Source organism: Vulpes vulpes, chromosome 1, assembly GCF_048418805.1.
Source record: "Vulpes vulpes isolate BD-2025 chromosome 1, VulVul3, whole genome shotgun sequence".
In the NCBI taxonomy this organism is placed as follows: Eukaryota; Metazoa; Chordata; class Mammalia; order Carnivora; family Canidae; genus Vulpes; species Vulpes vulpes.
In genome coordinates, this window is record NC_132780.1 from 163,637,334 (window position 1) to 163,659,431 (window position 22,098).

At 35.0% G+C, this 22,098-nt stretch overlaps 1 pseudogene; it reads right to left on the reverse strand.

Annotated features, from left to right (window-relative positions):
• LOC112914120 (small ribosomal subunit protein uS9m-like) overlaps positions 1-22,098 on the reverse strand; it is an 81,174-nt pseudogene that overhangs the window by 24,215 nt on the left and 34,861 nt on the right.

The following is a 22,098-nucleotide window of genomic DNA, read 5'->3' on the forward strand; positions in this document are numbered from 1 at the left end:
AATTTTGATGTGATTGAGGGGTCCCATGGTACCCAGAACAATTATGAGAGGGTAAATTTAGTGGGATTAACTCCAAGTAAGTTGAACAAAACTCATGAGGAATAACCATAAAATGAGATGAAAGGATAACTAACATTACTGCATCTTCCCTCCTGGTCTGTGGGAACCAGGTTTGAGTTGAATCCATTTTGAGCAAAGAAGTATACATCCAGCTTTTGCAAATATTAGGTTGCATAACAGAAACTAAAACTAAATATCATGGGAGAAAAGCAGAAGTCCTATCACATAGTCATTTTTTTCAGCTATATTAGCATTAGAAATAATACACCAAAAGAAAGTGAGAGTTGAACAAAACCTTTGCTTTGGATCATCTCATTATGGATTGCAGCTATGGAAACTGAGATACAGAGTACCTTGGGAACCAAATTTGTGTATGTGTGTGTATTATACACATTTGTGTGTATACACATGCACACACATACACACACACACACTGCTCCTAATATGACTTACTCTCTACCAATGTAATTTTCTTCATTTTGGTAATCAAGCCCAGTTCTAAAGCTCTTTTATAAGCAGCACTATTTTCTTATTCAACATTAACAGACAGATATCTAGGCTTGCTGACACAAATGTAATACAGCAAAGAATCAAATATCAGTGAGAAAATGCATGGAAAAATTATCTGAAAGAGTATACACAAAACCAACAATAGCACTTACCTCCAAAAAGAGAGTACATGGAAAAAAACTAGGGTGGTGATCAAAGGTAATTTTAGCCTTATCTATAATGTTCTAATTTTGGACAGAGAGAATGGCTTCATATATCCTTTGTGTAAATAAAAAATCAATTAAAAAATAGTGTTTTAGAAGATACACAAGTTAATCTTAGCATTTTCATACATATTTACATATTTGCTTTTTCAGATTTATATTTTTAAAATTGTTTATTTTTTTTAATTTTTATTTATTTATGATAGTCACACACACACACACACAGAGAGAGAGAGAGAGAGAGGCAGAGACATAGGCAGAGGGAGAAGCAGACTCCATGCACCGGGAGCCCAACATGGGATTCGATCCCCGGTCTCCAGGATCGCGCCCTGGGCGAAAGGCAGGCGCTAAACCACTGCACCACCCAGGGATCGCTTTAAAATTGTTTAAAATAGAAAACACATACTATCATCTTCCCAATTCTAGTTGTATTATCGCAACCATTTCTGAATAAGCATATCAAGGGTCAGTTCTTTCTTTTCCAGTTTTTACCATAACCTTGTGTATTTGTTCTAATTGATAAGTCACTCTATCACAAACTCCACAAAAGACAGATTTTCTTTCTATGGCACCTACTACCAAACCTGGTATCGTACAATAGAAGTTACTATCAATTAAAATTTTCTCTTAAAAATGTACAAGATCCCAGGAAACCAAAATATTTATAAAGACTGGAATACAATTTCAGACATTGAAATATTTCATGAAAATATGCTAGAAATATACATACCTAAGATAGTAACCCAGAACTCCATCTATGTTTATAGGTTGGTTGTACCTTGATGGGAATCAGTCTCATTTATAGAAGCTAACTTCTGAAGCTATAATGTTTACTAAACTTGGGGCCAGTGTTCACATTTACATTTTGATAATTTTGATATTTTGGACATACTATAGATATCACATTCTAATATAATGTGCATAGGTATAGGTAGAAGTAGTTTTAGATCTGGTAAGAACCTTCAAAATCTTCTAATTCAGTTTCTTCAAACAAGAAATTGAGAACAAAAAGGTAAAATTATTGACTTAAAATCATTCAGCAAGTTAGTAATGACTTAAGTTGGGACACAGTACTGATCAACATATATAAACGTGTTTTCTTACATGCAACCAAGTTAGAAGAGTAAAATGGGTATAAGAAAGAAAGCATCACATGAGTTCATTAAATATTGTAAGGTATACCTAAGCAAAAGCTTGCCTCTAATATGGAATTTTTTAATATACTGTTTTTCTGTTTAACAAACCATGCTTTCTCTGAGTTAATTCCTGCATTGTCCTGTACTTCCCAATTGTAATTAAATCCCTAACACTGTTCCTTTCAGATAGAGCAGTATGAGAACAAATGGAGTCTTGCCAATTCCCCAGTCACTCGTTTTGTAAACTTTCTATTTTTTGTTCTCCTCCTGGGACTAAATCAAACCTATGAAGTCCTACCGCGTAATTCCCCTTCATCTTGCATTGAAAAGTGTTCTTCCTCCTGCAATCTGATGTACAATCGAAAATTTCAAACTGCTAATAAACAGTATGGATTCCTCGGTCAGAAAGCTGACCATCTGTGTGCCAAACACCTGGGTGTAAAGAATGAAGCCTCTCATTATTGATTCAGAACATGAATATAAATTGGAGAACTCTGGAATGTTACCAGACAATACATCAGAAGGTGCTAATAAACTCAACTTCACAGTGTCCTGTAGATGTTGCTTCAAATTCTCTTCAGTTTTTCTTCTTTTCATCCCTCTATATAGAGGCTTGCCATATTGAGCAAATGAAAGCACAAGATGGCAGTTAAATTTTAAATTCAGATAAACAGCAAATAAATTTTCTGGTATAAGTATGTTCCATGCAATATTTGGAACACACTCACACCAAAAAATTATTTGTAGTTCATCTGAAATTAAGATTTAACTGTGAGTCCTGTATATTTTATCAGACAGTCCTATTTGTGTGCAGATACCTAAGCTACCTCTGAAGATAATCTGGTTTTCCTTTGAGTTAATATGTGATATTCACAAATTCAGGAGAAAGGGATACTCAACAAGTGAATATCTTATGAACTTTGCTTCTAGACCTACCTAGAGAAATTTGGCAGACTTGGTTTACTGGGTAGCCCATAAATAGGCAGACATTTCCTTAAAGGCTCAGATAGCAAATATTTTAGGCTTTGCAGGTCACACAGTCTCTGTCATAACTCTTCTCTCATAGTACAAAAGCAGTCATAGACAACACATAAATAAATGAGTATGGTTGTACTCCAATAAAACTTTATTTAGGAAAACAGGTGTCCAGCAAGATTTGGTCTGCAGGCTGTACTTATCCAATTCATGTCATGTAGCCAGTATTCCAATATTAAATTTAACTTGTTGGAAAACCAGTCCAGTCAATTGGATAAAGCTGGACTTCTAAAAACCATAGAAAATAGCATGATCAGTAAGATGGAAATCAAGCCTTTGCACATATACTGAAATTGTACTATATCCCTCTGCTATTGAAGGGAGAAGAGAATGATCATCCAATCAATTAGGTTTGCAGCACTAATTAGAATTAATTAAATTTAGCACATTACACTATTACCTAGTTCATAATTTGAAAAGACACTGTCATTTAGCCAAATTACTACTTTAAAAAAAGAAATTATGGATATATTTAAATTTAAAAATGAAGGTGGAGGCTAGCATTTCAAAGAACATAGAAAATTTAAACAAGAGAAGTAACACTGCACAAGCAAATGAAAAAGGATCTTTATACACAAGGGCAGCTGAAAGGCAGAAAAATAACAGGATATGGCTGTGAGGATAAATTGAGAGAGACAAGTCTTGAGCAGTTTCCATGACTCATTGCTGAGCCACAGTAACCAGAGAAGTGCAGACTGATTCAAAAAGGATAGGGAAAGTGAATATGGCATGCAAGAAGAGGGATGAAAAGAGTCAAGGACCAAGAAAGGATGAAATGGAGTGATATCTTAGAGATATCTTTCCTGGCGAGACATGTGGAAAATAGAGATGCAGAGATTGGTTTTGTTTATGATATCTTGCCAGCAACTACTTGTTTACAATACAAGGGTTAGGTCAAAGATGACGGGTGTACCTGATGATGACAGGAAGGCCTTTTTTTACAGTGTGTTTTTCTGTCCTAAGAGTTTAGTCTGGTAGAAAGGATTCAGGCATACTTTTAAAATCAATCATGCATGTGACAGCCAACAGTGTATTTCAGATAAATCCAATGGAACAAATGTTGCACTTGCTAAATTTGAGGCACAGATAAAGAGATGCAAAAGCAAATTGAGTGGAAAAAGAATCACTTTATTAAATGTTTCTTTTTCCCTTTTCATCAGTATCAAAACCAGAATCAACCTGACACAACAGTAATTGTATATATGACTGAAATGAAGTAAAGAGGTTATTGTCATTGAATAGCTATCTCCATGGCAATAGGAATAGATTGTGTACAATACAGAGTGAAAAGAAATAAATGAATAAATACAATACATATTCTGAAAGAACTCAAAATCAAGCTGATGGTTGAGAGGGTGCCAGAAAAGTTACCCAGGAGTCATGATACCAGAAATGACCAGTATTCTAACTTTGCTAATTTGTGAGATAAAAGTCTCCAAATTAGAATGCGAATTTATAAGAAATGGCCCAAGATAGTTTAGCCAGGTTATTATCACAAAGGCAGTAACTGAATTAATCTTAACAGGAGATTTTTATATACTCTGATCAAATTAACTCTTAAAAAAACCTCCAACTCCTGTATAAATATTTTCCATTTGTTACATTAAAATATATAAGGAAGTTTTTGTTTCTGATGATGTCACTAGATATCATCAAAGGCAAAATTTATCTTGCTGGAAGCATAGTGTCTAATCTTTATTGAGTGCTTTTTTAAATGTCAGGCATGCTGGTAAGTGCTTTTGTATGTTCCACAACAACCCTAGAAAGGTGATATTCTTAATATTTCTATTTATATATGAAAAAATGAGGCCCAGAAAGGTTAACTAACTGTCTAAGGGACACAGCTGAGAAGTGACAGTGCAGGTCTTCTATTGCAGCTGCCCCCCCTTGAGAGCCTGGGTCTTGATCACTGCTATATATTAAAGGGTTTTATGTATGCCCAGCCAGTTGGTCACTCACTATCTCAGTCAAGAGCTAATGTAGCCTTCATTAATGGATGTTGTTTGCACTTGGCTTCTGTAGACAAGCCTTCCTGTCCTGGGTCACAACAACCATGGCTCATCTCATCACTCATGATACTGGTCCCTAAGTGGGAAGGTGAGCTAGTGGTGTCATCTAGTGCCACACTAGTTGATTCTGTGATCTTACTGACTAGAAAGGTGTGCTCTTCCTCTCCCTTCAGTCTGTGGGCAGCCCTCCAAAGGCCCAGTCTTTGGTTGTGTATATTTAAAGAAGCCATTCTCTTTTCTAATGGAATTAGTGAAGCAAATGCTGAGGGCAGCTCAATTCAGAGTATGGTCTTCAAAATAGCAGAGCAGCAACATCCGGGAGCTTGCTCAGAAGGCAGCTTCTTGAGTCCTACCACCCAGATTTACCATATCAGTACCTTTAGGATTTGTATTTTACCAAAATGTCCAGGTGATTTGCATGTACATTAAAGTTGGAGAAATATCAACTTAGGGGACTTCCTGAAAGTCTTCACTTTTCCTCACATTTAGAAGATTCATTATTATATATCCGGGAAGTCTTCCAGGACCCCAGGACCTAGAGCAGCCACTCTCAGTCTCAGCTGACCAGAGATTTCCCTAGCTGGAGATAGTAGGTGATAGTTGTAGCCACACTTAAAAATGGCTCTTCTTCACAGAATTAGAAATTGTAAAATGTTTTCCTCGGAGCCTTAGTTCTTCTCAGATGCCCAATGAGATTAGTGACACAAAAGCTTCCCCTTGAGATCAGACCCATCATAGCTTTCCTTATCTCTGTGATGTGCTTCACTGCGTAAAAGAAATCCAAGCTGAAACTGGAAAACTACATAGAATTCAGATCAATGTAAGATGGTGGAAATAATGGCAGCTGACAGTGAAAGCTTAGTGACAGACTTGTGATACAGAAACATCACTCCTGCCTCCCATTCCTTCCCTTTATTCCTGGCTGCTCAGCAATCACCTTTCCCTAATGTTAATTTAATATTTAAGAAATTAATTTTGATTAAGTGCCTAGTGCCAGAGTCTTATCCTGCCAAACAAAGGTATATAGTCTACTTGAAGGGATGCCATGAGTGCATAAATTTTAGAAAGATAACATAGACAAAACAAGAAGTTGAAAACAAAATCACCAATTATATTACAAGCTGGGTGGCTGCTCTGTTGAAACAGAACGTGGTCTCTCTATTTATGATCAAGCCCCAGCAAACAATCCATGATGAAATAAGAAAACTAAACTTGAGTTTCAATTATCTTATTGAACCATGGATCTTCAGTACAGATTGCAGACAAATCAAGCAGTTAAACATCTCAGTTTTCCACAAATGGTTAATATAGATTCCCTTCAACTTTAAAATTAATTTCCTTCCTATATTTCATCTTGTACTAAAAATTTACCCCCACCTGTCTCCACATCTCACTTCCCCCTTGTCTATCTCTGTATCTGCCACCCTATCTTTGAAGTTTTTGCATCTCTCTCCTTGTGATCACACAACTTATTTTAGAACTGGCCAGGGTTTCTTTAGAAGGTTTCAATCTGGACTCCTAACAGCAGAATTTAAATTCATTCTGCATCCCGGACAAAGCAGGAATAAAAGACTTGTAGAGATAGACATAACATGAAGACAGATGCCAAACACAATAGAGGATTAAGGAAAAACAGAGGTCAAGGGGGGCAAAATTCAAATAGGAGAGAAATGAGTCAATAAATGCATAAGCACCTAGATAGCCAATAAAGGAGAATAAAGACCCTTTAAAAAGGACCACAGGATTTTACAAGATCCAGACAAAAGACTCTCAACTAATCATGGTCGAGGTATGTGAAATTTAGCATGTATACTTATAGCCAACTTAACCATTTTATACATTAAATAGCATAATTACTCTTAGTTGTGAATGTAGTTGACTATACCTGCAGGTAGAATGGCCAAAATCATTGTTATATCAAAATTTTAATTTCATATGAGTTCATTTTCTAATCTATTAACATCAGCAAAATTAGTACTAAATTGGGAAATGAATGTTAATGTTATTAACCATCATGTCTTATATATTACATGTCTTTAAATCCATAAAATATTATATAATAATCATTTTTTAAATCTTCCATTTTATTATTCTACCAATCCATAAATGCTAATTCAGAAAAAAATGGAGTTATGAAAATTCACAAGTTTGAGCACCAGTTATGTGTGAGGATTAAAGAAGGTTTATGCCTTAAAATATTTTTCTCATTTGAGTTGAAAATAGAGAACACATCACCATCACTCTGCCAGAGAAGTCAAGGGAAGGACACCTGGCCCTTCTGTTTCTTGGTTGTTCTAATGTAAGAATGACAATTTTACTTTTTTTCCAAGAATAACTCCAACCAATTTTTCTCAGAACAACTAGCTACAGGTTTTACCGATAAGCTGTGATGATTTTTAAGATGCAATGTTTTCCTTAAATACTAGAGTACTATGTATTTTAGTTTGGATAAATGTCACGAGAGTGTTGAAGGATCTACTATACTCCTTTAAAAAAAATCTTTTGATTTTTAAAAGCTAGGTACATGAAAAAAAGTAGAAAATTATAAAGACTTGTTGAAGATGTGCTTTACCAACATATGTAAGTATCTGAAGATTTGGAGATAAATGAGATAAATAAATGGAGATTGGGCAACAGTGAGGTAAATTTAGAACCTGTTAAATGACCATGCACTAAGAGTACTGACTCATTGGTAAGTGGTGGACAACAGGGCTTTTAACCTCAGTGATGAAGTAGAAGTAATCTTTATCAGGTGTAGCAGAATGCACAAAAGTGGGGAAATAAGCTAATAAAATGTAGGCAATAAGCAATATCCCAGTGTTTTTCACAAGCTACAATGATTAACCAAATCCAACAAAATACATTTAATCTGAGTATATGTAAAGTGCAATACTTAGTTTTTAATATATATAGTAAGACAATTTTTGTGGGAAAAAAAAGCTACTAAAAGTGAATTTTATTTCTGTCTGCATAAGTAGAAGTAGAGTGTCCAGAAAACTGAGGCAATCATTCTCTACTCTGAACTGTTCAATCTCCACTCAGGAAAATTTCCATTCATTTTTAAGTGCTACATCTTAAAGGAGATGTTGAAGAAAACGACCATGATAATAAGCTTCCTTGAATCAACATCACATATGGAATAGTGGACATCTAAACTAAAGAAGGGAAGACATGGCTAAAGAAAGGAAAAATTATCTAAATTATTCTGGAGATAATTTTAATTATTAGAATGTCAAAAAGGAGACTCAAATATTTGACTCAGGATTATATTAGATTAATTTTAAGATTTCTTCCAAATGTAAAGTGTGTGTGTGTGAAATTTCAAATTTATGTACTTTTCCCAATGACAATTTTTTAAGATTTTATTTATTTTTTTAAAGATTTTATTTATTTATTCATGAAAGAGAGAGAGAGAGAGAGAGAAAGGCAGAGACACAGGCAGAGGAAGAAGCAGGCTCCATGCAGGGAGCCCAAAATGGGACTCCATCCCGGGTCCCCAGAATCAGCCCCTGGGTTGAAGGTGGCACTAAACCGCTGAGCCACCCGGGCTGCCCATTTTTTAAGATTTTTAAAAACGTATTAGCTCAATAAAATTTTGATTTCAACAAAAGTGTAAAGGCAGCGCAAAAACCAGAATCAATAGCATCTAGAAGTGCTAATATTAAGATTGAAACAAAGAAAATTCAAATATGGTGACTAAGACAGCTTTAACTTTCCCCTCAGTTTGACTAAATTTTAGACAGTATTTCCTCTATGTCCTGAATTTCCTTTTCTTAGAGCATTTACTTTATAAAACATAACTGTTTCCTGAAACGATTTTTTTGCCCCTTTGAGATGTGAATCTTCTCCTAGCCTCTTGTCTGATCTTGCCTGAGTAAAGGATGTCTTTCTCAAGTACCTAGGAACCATTCCTTTAAAGTGAAATCATCAAAGAAGATAGCGTCCCCCATTTCTCAGTCTCCGTGAAAAGGTAGGAGCCTACCTTGATGGGCACCAATTAGCAAACACAGATAGTCTAATACAGACAAAAACATTTGCTAACTCAAGAATAACACCATGTTACAACACACCTCACTGTTCAACCTCTCCCCTTCAGTACCTTCTACTAGCTCACCCCAGCACTTTTAAAAGCCCTCCCTCTTTTGTGTCAGGAGAATTTAGTTCAGACTGAGGTCTCTCATATTTTAATAGCCTTGAATAAAATTTGTTTATTTCCTTACTTGTTTAAATTTCCCCAGTGCAGTTTTAGTTTTGACAATGGCAGCCAAGGTAAGACCCCAGGGTAGAAAGCCATGCAAGAAACCAGAGCTATGCAAGTGCTGCCATCCAATGAACATTTTCAAATGACTATCAGCTCTATATAATAGCAAGAAATATAGTATTTATAGATACTGGCATAATAAGGCAAGGCCACAAATGACTTTAATGCAGAATAGAAAATGATCCAATTGACTTGAGATATCCTATAAAGTTCATTGAGAGAATCATAAATTTCTGTGGTTGTGTTAGAGATGAAAGGCATAAGATTCATGTGTAAAACTACAGAAACAACAAAAATAAAGCAAGAAATTTTTGACACAGCTAATACTAAGGTCAGGAGTCAGTTACCAGGCAAAGGTAAGAGCAAAGTTGTTGAATAGGTAATATGAAGTATAAGTTGGTGGAAAGGATAGCAGAGTCCACCTCCTCTAATCTCTTGATTAGTATATGGTCACCAAGTGAGGACTTGTATTCTTTCTTTCTTTCCCTCTCACCTTCCCTCCTTCCATTTCTCTGTCTCTCTCTCTGTCTCTGTCTCTCTCTCTGTCTCTCTCTCTTTCTCTGTCTCTCTCTCTATACATATATATATATATATATATTTATTTATATACACCTCCACACACACACATACACCCACACATATGTATCACATAAGGTATGTAAAACATTGGTTGTTTTTGTTACTGTTTATATCATTAAATTTATATCGTATGTTTTAATGATATAAACAGTAATGACAGCCAATAATACATAGTACTATGCCAAGTATTTTACATACCTTATGTCATTTAATCCTTCTTCAATCCAATGAGGAAGATACTAGTATTATTCCTACATCTTTGAAAAAGAAGCTGAGAGATAAGTCATGCAGCCAGCAAAGGATGAGGTTGACACTTAAACTAAAGCTGATTCTAGAACCCGTATTCTTAGCTCATCAACCCAGTGATCTTTAATTCCAGCCAAACATTAGAATCACCTAGAGTGCTATTTAAAAATATCTGTATCTGGGCCCCATAATCAAAGATTCAGGTCTAATTGGTTTGGGGTGAGGCCCTGACATTAATATTTTTAAAAACTAAAATTAAGTAAACCCTTCTCAAGGTGACTGTAATGTTCTGTACTATGGCACTAAGATATTCTGTTTCTCTTCTTACACCTTCTGTGGTAGATATAATAGCATAAATCAATACCAGCAGAGACAAAGCTGGTTTTTCATCATGTCCTCACCTCTAATTCACCTAAGAATGTAGCAACTGGCCTCCACCTTCACCATACTCTTAGACTGCATGTGGTAAAGCTACCAACTAACTTCTATCTGACAAATCCACAGTCCTTATTATACTTGATCTTTCTGCATCATTTGACACAATGATTAAAACATCATTCTTGAAACTATACTTCTTCCCCATTTTGTAAAATATGCTATCTAACTGTCCTGCTATTCCAAACGAATTTTCTTTCATGTCTCATCTTTATAATTTTTTGGGATTCCAGCTTCACTCTCCACCTTTCTCACTCAACACATTTGCATTTCCTGCAGAGTATCTCACCAACTCCCACATTATCAAGTACCCTCTAAGAAAAACAAATTCTCCTTTACTATCTCCAACCCAGTCTCCCTCCTGGGCCTCAGTTCCACACATCTAGCTGCATATTCCAAATGTCTGTACCTACTTCTTTGCAAACCAAGGGTGCTGAACCTTGGGGGAGTTACAGCGAGAGCCCGGAATCTCACATTTTATGCAATATTTATTGTTTTATGCATTGTGTGTGGCAGGGTGGCCACTTACTCCTCTGCTTCTAAGGGAAAAGTAAACCCACCAATGCCTTCCACACCCACCTGTTTAGGCTTAGTGAACTTTTTTACTGCTGATGGCAATAAAAAGATTACCAAGGATATTGTTTTAATAGAATTTTAAGGAAACAGAAATAAGGCTAAATATAGTCTGTTATGTCTTTACATATTTCCAGGTTCTATACAGATTTTCTATCAGGACACAAACCAAAGGAGAAATTAATTGCTCATTATCATGGCTGATTTGCTATTTCTCAAATTTCTTTATTCTAACTCTTTGTGCTACTAACTAGAACTAGTTTATTTGTATTTTTATCTTTTATTTCCACTTCAAATATATAAGTAAAGAAATATAATTTATTTCCCAAAGACTTTATATACAGTTGATATATTTTTCTGCTTTTTTCTCATTTTTGAAATCACATTTGTTAAAACATGCTACCTTCAAAAAAGACAAATTGTTATTTATATGTCTATTTTTGATAAATTAATGTTCATTAAGTTTACTCTGTAAGGTAATGAAAGAAATAACTTTATTACTGCTTTCAAATTGTATAGTATTATTCTTAATGGTCACGGTTCTGGTGACATAGTGATAATAACAAGTAAGCTATTTTATGTGGTGAAACTTGTTTATAGTTTATAATGCCTATTACTAGAGTGCTCATCTTAAATTTTTATTTCTAATGTATCAGAAGAATATTGTAATATCCTTTTCTTTGTTTTACTAGAGTTATGAATGAGTAATAGCTTAAAGATATATAAATTAAGCACCTGTCTCAGTAATTGAAGTACAGATACATATGAGTTATAAGCCCAGAGGTGTTTGCTCATTATTAAGTGATAATTATCTGGGTGGATACACCATTTCATTTATCAAAAGCACCTTTGCTTTGCAATTTATATAAAGACAAAAATCCAATTAGAAGATTTGCAAATGTAATCATTCTATGACTGAATATATTAACTTTGTCATATTAAAATAATCTTTCCAGTGTTAAATCTTTAAAGTATCTGTCATAATTTCCTTTTGCTTATAAGTTAATATACAGTGCATACAGGATACAAAACATTCGGTGGGTTCTCCTTTTAGCTTCATGAGTTATAATATAAAAAAAAATCATTTCACTGTACTCCACATAGGACTTGCTGAAACTTGCCTATGAATAGAGATTTTCCAATCTATTTTAAATTTTTATTTACTACTTCAAGCATGTTTCTAAACTGAAAAATTGAGATAAGATGGTTTATAGTCTAATTTATAATAGAAAATTTTGAATTGAGTTGGAATCTACTATGCAAAAGCAATACAGATCTTTTTATAGATAATTAATAGGGAGAAAAACTCAGTTTTCATAAATAATTCATCATTAAGAATTATGATATCTTTATGATATTCAGTTAAGTATGAAATAGGTGAATTAATGATGGATTTCACTTGTTCTTCCAACATGGACGCACTGTCTACTCTATAAAATAAAAAGCTTCATGAGAAATGTGACTGACATGTATTTCTGAGTAATAGTTTTAGGAAGGAATAAGAATTGCCTCTTATTGACTAATTTTGGCCAGTACGAAAAAGTCAGGCATTTGGCCACTGCCCACCTGGCCCTGTATGACCCACAGACATCTGCATTGACTATCAGGGAATCTGCCAGACACCTTTTCCTGCAGCCTGTGGGCCACAGAAATGCAAATTGAGACAGAAATGCCCTTCACTGCCAGCACAACTTCTCTTTTTGGTTATCTGGCAGGAATACTTAGCCAAAATTAACAATCTCCCATCTTCAACCTCCTTCTTACATTCTCCCAGCAGTGCAATCCAGGGTTATTAACAGTAGAGAATTCTTAGTTTGATATAGAGCCCACACATTAAAAACAGAAGAAATTAACAAATCAATGAGATCATAAAGATAGAGACCAGGAATATTGGTTTCGGTGTGTGTAGAATAGGATTTTGTAGTCATGTGCCAAGGAATTGAAATGTCAGAAGACTATCCTATAGCTCTAAGAAAAGATGTGAGGAGTAACATACTACTGCATTATGAAACCGAATACGGTGATTGCAAAAGTGGTAGTTTTCTCTGACAGAAAAGAGGTATTTGGTGGTCTCTGTCAATTTAAAAATACTGACAGAGTGAGCACTCTGAACTCAGTCTCTGCAGATTCTGTCCAGGCCTTGCATCTTCTGGAAGTTAGGGATCAGGTATGTCTAGGTTTCTTGATGTTCTTTTCAGCACATCTCTTGTACAGTGGAGATAGTGTGATGTAGTGGCTAACAGTATGAATGAACTTTGAAATCAGAAAGCATGGATTTGAATCCCTCTTATACTACCTACTAGCCAAGTGACCTTAGGATGTTTATTTAAACTTTCCTAATCTTATGTTTTTTTTTCAAGCTTGAAGATGGAAATAATAACACCTAACTGTAAGAGTTGTTGACAGAATCAACTGAAGTATCATGTACAAAGACATTAGCACTATGCCTTCCATGTAATAAATACACAGATAATACCTAGAGTCCAAGCATTTTAATACTCTTTCATGATTTTCTTACACATCAGAAAGTAATAGAGTTAGGAGAGAAGAAATGAGTGTTTCTACCTTAATGTCCTAAGTTGTAGCTTCCTTTCTTCCAGTGCTAAGCATCTTTCTTCTTTTTCTGATAACTAAATATATGATCTTGTAAATTCAAAGATTTATGTGAGTTACTTCTTTAACTTCTCCCCATTTCCCTCTGATATATTTTCTGTGGAATAAATTCAACAGTCAAGGAAAAACTCTAATCTCACCTCATCTATAAAAATTTTTCATCCTGGGATCCCTGGGTGGCGCAGCGGTTTGGCGCCTGCCTTTGGCCCAGGGCGCGATCCTGGAGACCCGGGATCGAATCCCACGTCGGGCTCCCGGTGCATGGAGCCTGCTTCTCCCTTTGCCTGTGTCTCTGCCTCTCTCTCTATCTCTCTGTGACTATCATAAATAAATAAAAATTAAAAAAAATTTAAAAAAAAATTTTTCATCCTTTCAGCATTACTAGCTTTCTCCCTAGTGTTCCACCAAAAAGCATAATATTTACTTGACTATCTTTGGTTAGTTGTCTGCTGATCTCTGTCGCTTGATAACATGTAAGCTCCTTGAAGGCAGAGATCATGGCTTACTTGTCTGTATTGGACTTAATAGTGTGAAAAACAGCTTCAAAATACATGCTTTGGGAAAACAAATACTGAGAATCGTTCTGGCCAGCAATGTCATTTGGCCTTTGGAAAGCCACCAGGGATGGAAAAGTACAATCAGACATTCTGTTTGATTTTCTATGGCAAATGCCAGAATGAAAAGTAACTGAGCATTTAAGAAGCCCCCTGGAGTGTCACATTTTGAAGCAGCAGGTTTTGAATGTTGTTTTAGGACACATATCTGCCCTTGATATTTTGTTGTTCAAAGACCGAACAGCAGAATATAAAATATTAGTAAATGGTCTTTTAGTCCTTCATATTGTCCCTTTTTTTCTCCTAAAAAGTAAGAGAAAGATTGCCTTCAGTCTTTAAAGATCATTAAATATTCAAGACTTCAACAATAATGATAATGTGGTTTTGTTTCACTTTTTAAATTCTTAAGATACAGATATAAGTTAAATCAAAATTCAGCTTATAGATCTAAAATGTAAGAAAGATGAAAACTGAATAATTCATGATAATTATAGTCATATGAGGTCAATGCCATTAGTGATAGCAATTTGAGTATTAATTCACACTTGCTTGGCATGAGAAATATAACAAACTTTAATTATCTTTTCTTGTTTTTTTTAAACTGTTGGTGATCTTGCCATTTAATCTAATAAGTACTTTGTTCACATAAATGAGATTTTTTAGAAAAAATGTTGAGAAAATAAAACCCAATGAAGCAAATCAAATATCACAAGAAAGGCATATCTCATCTGTACAGATTTAAAAAGAAAAGTTAACTCTACTCTAAAATTCAGATTCTTATCAATACAAAACAATACAGACTAATAAAACAGGTAAATGGTTGAAAAAATAGAAAAAGTTAGGAGAACCACTAATTTCTCCATCTTCTCCAATTACAACCTTTATACTAAAATTTAAATGGACCTACAAAGCACATTCCAAATTAAAATAAAAGCCAGTTTTGAATTTTAACCAAAATATACATGACAGAGGTAGAGCAAAATGTATTATCCATCATTCTGAAGACTAATGACCTCCAAGTAGATAATGATTTTTGGTGAATTTTAGTGGAAATAAAATTTCTAAAGTTTAATTATCATGCATTTTACTGTATTTGGAAAGACGTAACCAAGCCTCATGGTAAAAAGAGATGGAGCTGCTAAAAGATGGAGCCTTTAAAAGGTAACTTCATTTTGCTGTGTAAAATATTTTATCTGTTGAAATATCTAGAGAGGAAATTGATACCCATTTCAGAGAAAATATTCTTACCTGCAATTCTTGGACCTGTGATATTTTTCAAACTTATGGTAAACTACATATTTATCAGTCTGCTTTTTCTTCTTGAAAACAAAAACTGACTTTGGAAAAATAAAATAGCACAATTAAGTATTGCCAGGGCATTTAAAATTTAACCATGAAGAAATATTCCAAAGAAGTTTATATCATAATGCTTTCAACAACATTTCAGAAGCATACCATTATAGAAAAAGTGCTTTGGTAGGATGCTTGGGTGGCTCAGTGGTTGAACATCTGCCTTTGGCTCAGGGCGTGATCCCAGAGTTCCGGAATCAAGTTCCACATCAGGCTTCCTACATGGAGCCTGCTTCTCCCTCTGCCTGTGTCTCTGCCTCTCTCTCTCTCTCTGTGCTCTCATGAATAAATAAATAAAATCTAAAAAAAAAAAAAAAAGAAGAAGAAGAAGAAAAAGAAGAAAGAAAGAAGAAGAAAGAAAGGAAAGAAAAGAAAGAAAGAAGAAAGAAAGAAAGAAAGAAAGAAAGAAAGAAAGAAAAAAGAAAGAAAGAAAGAAAGAAAGAAAGAAAGAAAGAAAGAAAGAAAGAAAGAAAGAAAAAGAAAGAAAGAAAAGAAATAAAAAAAGAAAAAGTGCTTTGGTAATTTAAAAAGTCTTTAAGAGAAGCAAAGACCAAGGGCAATGAATAGATAGTGGCAAATATGGGAGACATTAAGCCAACTTTATCAATAATCACTTTAAAGTCAGTGATCTAAATATACTAATTAAAAGGCAGAAATTCTCAGAGTAAATCAAAAAATAAGACTCAGCTAGGGACTCCTGGGTGGCTCAGTTGGTTGAGCATCTGATCTCGGTTTCAGCTCAGGTCATGATCTCACGATCATTGGATCAGGCCCCATATCGGGCTCTTTGCTTGGTGCAGTCTGTTTGTCCCTCTCCCTCTGTTCCTCTCCGCACTTGTGCTCTCTCTTTCTCAAAAGAAATAAATTAATAAAAAAAGACCCAATTAACAATATCTAAAAGAAATTCACTTTAAGTAAATGATACATATAAGATTAAAAGGAAAGAGAAGGAGAAAGATATACCATGCTAATATTCATCAAAAGAAAGTAAAAGTAAGGGATCCCTGGGTGGCACAGTGGTTTAGCGCCTGTCTTTGGCCCAGGGCGCGATCCTGGAGACCCGGGATCGAGTCCCACATCGGGCTCCCGGTGCATGGAGCCTGCTTCTCCCTCTGCCTGTGTCTCTGCCTCTCTCTCTCTCTGTGTGTGACTATCATAAATAAATAAATAAATAGCAAAAGTAAACTATATTAATTTCAGACAGAACAGACTTCAGAGCAAGGGATGTTATTAGGAATAAAAAGGACATTGTATAATGATAAGTGTTATTGGTTAAATGAAACATAATAATCCTTAATGTATATGTGCCTAACAACAAAGCATCAAAATACATAAGGCAAAAATTGATAGGTGTGCAAGGAGAAATAGATGAATCCACTATTATAGTTGGAGAATTTTACATCCCTCTCTCAGAAATCAAGAGATTGACCCTGGGGCAGCCTGGGTGGCTCAGGGGTTTAGCACCATCTTCAGGTGTGATCCTAGAGACCCGGGATCGAGTACCACATCGGGTTCCTTGTATGGAGCCTACTTCTCCCTCTGCCTGTGTCTCTGCCTCTCTCTCTCTCTCTCTGTCTCTCATGAATAATTTTTTTTAAAAGAAAGAATCATGAGGGTACTCACTGGGTATGAGAAAAGAATAGAAGACATCAGTGAGACCCTTACCACAGAGATAAAAGGTTAAAAATGAATCAATCACAGATGAGGAATGCAATAAACAAGATTAGAAACAGGCTTGATTCAATGAACAGCATGCTAGAAGAAGCAGAGTAATGAATTAGTGACCTAGAAGACAAAATAATAGAATAATTAAGCTGAACAAAAGAAAGAGAGAAGAATTTTACATCACAAGAATAGAGTTAGGTAATTCAGTGACTCCATCAAACATAATAATATTTGTATTACAGGAGTCCTAGAAGTAGAAGAGAGAGAAAAAAGGGCAGAAAATTTATTTAAAGAAATAATGATAGACTACTTCCCAAATCTGGGAAAGAAAACTGACATGCAGGTCCAGAAGTCACAGAGAACTCCCATCAAAATTAACAAAAATAGGCCAACACTGAGACATATTGTAATTAAATCTGCAAAATATAGTGATAAAAAAAATCTTAAAAACAGCAGGGAAAAGTAGTCTTTAACTTACAAGGGAAGACCCATAAGGCTGGCTGAAGTTTCCTCAGCAATAACTTGACAAGCAAGAAGGGAATGGCACGATGCATTCAAAATGTTGAATGGGAAAAATATGCAGCCAAGAATACTCTATCCAGCAAAGCTATCATTCAGAATAGAAAGAAAGATAAAGCTTTCCCAAACAAACAAACACTAAAGGAATTTGTGACCACTAAACCAGATCTGCAAGAAATATTAAAGGGGATTCATTGAGTGCAAAAGAGAGACCCAAAGTGACAAAGACAAGAGAGGATCAGAGAAAATCTCAAGAAACAATGAGAAAACAAATAATAAAATGACACTAAATGCATATCTATCAATAATTACTTTGGATGTAAATGGACTAAATGCCCCAATCAAAAGACACAGGATGTCAGAATGAATTAAAAAACAAGACCCAACTATATGCTGCCTCTAAGAGACTCATTTTAGACTGAAGACACCTGCAGATTGAAAATAAGGGGATGGATGGCTCAGTCAATTAAGCATCTGCCTTCAGCTCAGGTCATGATCCCAAGGTCCTAAATAAGATTGAGCACCCACTGGACTCCCTGCTCAGCAGGAAGCCTGTTTCTCCCTCTCCTGCTCCCCCTGCTTGTTCTCTGTCTCTCTCTCTCTGTCTGTCTCTCTCTCTCTCTATTAAATTAAGAAATGCAATAGTAAAGAGAAAAAAAAAGAAAGTGAGGAGATGGAGACAAAATTTATTATGCAACTGGATAACAAAAGAAAGTCCAAGTAGCAATATTTATATCAGACAAACTAGACTTTAAAACAAAGACCAGGGGAGTCTGGGTGGCTCAGCAGTTTAGCACCACCTTTGGCCCAGGGCCTGATCCTGGAGACCCAGGATTGAGTCCCACGTCAGGCTCCCTGCATGGAGCCTGCTTCTCCCTCTGCCTGTATCTCTGTCTCTCTCTCTCTTTCTCATTCTCTGTCTCTATTGAATAAATAAATAAAATCTTTTAAAAAAATAAAATAAATAAAAGACCATAACAAGAGACAAAGAAGTGCACTAAATCATAATAAAGAGGCAATCCAACAAGAAGTATAACAATTGTAAATACTTATGCCCCCTAAATGGGAGCACCTAAATATATAAAACAATAACAAACATAAATGAACTAATTGATAATAATACAATAATAGTAGGGGACCCTAACACGCCACTTACATGAACAGATCATCCAAACAGAAAACAAACAAGGAAACAATGACTTTGAATGACATACTGAGCCAGATGGACTTAACAGATATTCAGAACATTCCATCTTAAAACAGCAGAATGCACATTCTTTTCGAGTGCCATTGGGATATTCTCTAGAATAAATCACTTATTAGGTCACAAATCAGGCCTCAATAAATACAAAAAGACTGAAATCTTACCATGCACCCTTTCTGATTTCAACATTATGAAACTAGAAGTCAACCACAAGGAAAAATTTGGAAAGACTACAGGTACATGGAGGTAAAACAACATGCTACTGGACAATAAATAGGTAAACCAGGAAGTCAAAGAAGAAATTTTAAAAATATATGGAAGCAAGTGAAAATGAAAACACAGTGGTCCAAAATCTTTGGGATGCAGCAAACTGGTGCTATGAAAGTAGTATACAGCAATACAGGCCTGCATTAAGAAACAAGAAAAATCTCAAACAACCTAACGTGACACCTAAAGGAGCTAGAAAAAGAACAAATAAAGCCTAAAGCCAGCAGGAGGAAGGAAATAATAAAGAGTGGAAATAAAGGATATAGAAACTAAATAAGTAATAGAACAGATCAATAAAAACCAGGGGCTGGTTCTGTGAAAAAATTTATGAAATTGATAGACTCCTACCCAGACTTTCTAAAAAGCAAAGAAAAAAGACTCAAATAAATAAAATTTAAAAAACAAGACAAGAGAAATAACAACTAAACTACACTACAGGTACACTAACTACAGGTAAAAGACCTGTACTCTGAGGATCATAAAATAGTGATTAAAGAAATTGTAGATGACACAAAGAAATGGAAAGACATTCCATACTTATAGATTGGAAGAAATTGTTAAAATGTCTTTACTACCAAAGTAACCTACACATTTAATGCAATCCCTATCAAAATATCAACAGCATTTTTCAAAGACCCAGAACAAACAATCCTAAAATTTGTATGGAACCACAAAGGCATAGCCCAAGTAACCTTGAAAAAGAAAAGCAAAGTTGGAGACATCCACTTCTGGACTTCAAGTTATATTACAAAGCTGTAGTGATCAAAATAGTATGATACTGACCCAAAAATAGACACACAGATCAATGGAACAGAATAGGAAATCCAGAAACGAACCCACAACTATGTGGTCAAATCATCTTCAACAAAGCAGAAAAGAATATCCAATGGGAAGAAGTCTCTTCAACAAATAGTATTAGGAAAACTGGACAGCAACATGCAAAAGAATGAAACTTGACCACTTTCTTACCCCATACACAAAAATATATTCAAAATGGGTTAAAGACCTAAATATGAGACCTGAAACCATAAATATCCTAGAGGAGAACACAGGCAGTAACCTCTTTGACATCAGCCATAGCAACTTCTTTCTAGATATATCTCTTGAGGCAAGGGAAACAAAAGAAAAAATAAAGTATTGGGACTTGATCAAAATAAAGGCCAAAGAAACAATCAACAGACTAAAAAGCAACCTAGTGAATGGGAGAAGATATTTGCAAATGTCATATCTTATGAAGGGTCCAAAATATATTTTAAAAAAACCTTATAAAACTTAACACCCAAAAAACAATAATCCAATTTTTAAATGGGCAGAAGACATGAATAGATATTTTTCCAAAGAGCACATACAGACAGCCAACAGACACATGAAAAGATACTCAACATCACTGATCATCAGGGAAATGCAAATCAAAACTATAATTAGATATTATCTCACATCAGTCAGAATGGCTAAATAAAACAAACAAAAAACAAGTGTTGGTGAGGATGTGGAGGATGTGCACTGTTGCTAGGAATGCAAAGTGGTGCAGCCACTCTGGAAAACAACGTGGAAATTACTCAAAAAATTAAAAATAGAACTACCCTATGATCCAGTAATCGCCCTACTGAGTATTTACCCCCAAAATACAAAAGCACTAATTCAAAGAGATAAATGCACCTGTATATTTACAACAGCATTATTTATAATAGCCAGATTATGGAAGCAGTTCAAGTGTCCATGGATAGATGAATGGATAAAGAAGATGTGGTACATACACATGATAGAATATTAGGTAGCCGTAAAAAAAATTGAAATCTTGCCATTTGTAATGTCATGGATGGAGCTAGAGAGTATAATGCTAAGCAAAATAAGCCAGTCAGAGAAAGACAAATATCATATTATATCACACATATTTAGAATTTAAGTAACAAATGAACAAAGGAAAAAAATAAAAAGAGAGAGATGAATCAAGAAGAAGACTATTAAATATAGAGAACAAACTGATGGTTACCAGAGGATGAGGGGATGTGTAAAATAGGTGATGGGGATTAAGGAGGGCACTTGTGATGAGCACTGAGTGTTCTATGGAAGTGTTGGGTCACTATATTGTAATGAAACTAATAATACACTATATGTTAACTAATTGAATTTTTTTTGTTTAAAGATTTTATTTATTTATTCATTCATGTTAGACACACACACACACACAGAGAGAAAGAGAGAGAGAGAGGCAGAGACACAGGCAGAGGGAGAAGCAGGCTCCATGCTGGGAGCCGGACGCGGGACTCCAGGATCGCGCCCTGAGCCAAAGGCAGGCACCAAACCACTGTGCCACCCAGGGACCCCCCTAATTGGAATTTAAATTAAAAGTTTAAAATTTTTAATTGAAAATAAGAAGAAGAAATGAAATAAGAGAAATTAGAGCAGAAGTCAATAAAATTAGAGCAGAAATCAATAAAATAAGAAACCAGTATTGAAAATCACCAAAACAAAAGTTAGTTCTTCAAAAAGATCAATAAAATTAATATGCCTCTAGCCACACTATCTAAGAAAAGAAGAAAAAAAGCATAAATTACTGATACCACAAGTGAAAGAGGACATCAGTACAGATCCCATGGACTTTAAAAGGATAATAAAGAAACATGTGAACAGCTCTATGCCTACAAATTTGATAGCCTAGATGAATTGTGTAAGTTCCTTAAATGACATATTCTCTTAAAACATACAAGAAGAAATAGAAAATCTGAATATGCCTATATCTATTAAAGAAATAGAATTAATAATTAATAACCTTTCAAAACAGAAAGGAGCAGTCCCAGATGAGCTCATTGGTGAATTCTGCCAAACATTTCAGGAAAAAATTGTACCAGTTTTCTACAGTCTCTTCCAGAAGATGG